The following is a 408-nucleotide window of genomic DNA, read 5'->3' as shown; positions in this document are numbered from 1 at the left end:
AATCAAACATGCAGATGGCCAACTGAAAATCTAGCTATCTAAACTAAAGATAGCTCAGATAGACAAAAAGTGCAGATAATTCAAAAGCACTATGATATAATCTATCCAAATAAAATCAGAAAATACCCAGGAAGAAATTCCTTTCGATGAATCAGCCTTTAGCCGCCTGTAAATAGTATCGAATGGCAAAGATATACCATAAAAATGACCTTCTTCATCGGAAGTAGTGTGCCGCTAAAGGCCCGAAACTAATCAGATACTGTGCTCAATATTCTACTTATAAGAAAGCGCACACCGATAGCCAGCGGTGGACCACAAGAGAGTTTAACGTTTGCCTAGAACAAAATGATAATTTACTTATTTTTAGCCTGGATGATTGGTTGCTGCACCGTCGGAAGTCATGCGGCG

The sequence above is a fragment of the Trypanosoma equiperdum genome, assembly GCF_001457755.1.
Source record: "Trypanosoma equiperdum strain OVI genome assembly, contig: ctg_239, whole genome shotgun sequence".
Classification (NCBI taxonomy): domain Eukaryota; phylum Euglenozoa; class Kinetoplastea; order Trypanosomatida; family Trypanosomatidae; genus Trypanosoma; species Trypanosoma equiperdum.
This window is presented reverse-complemented; position numbering follows the sequence as displayed.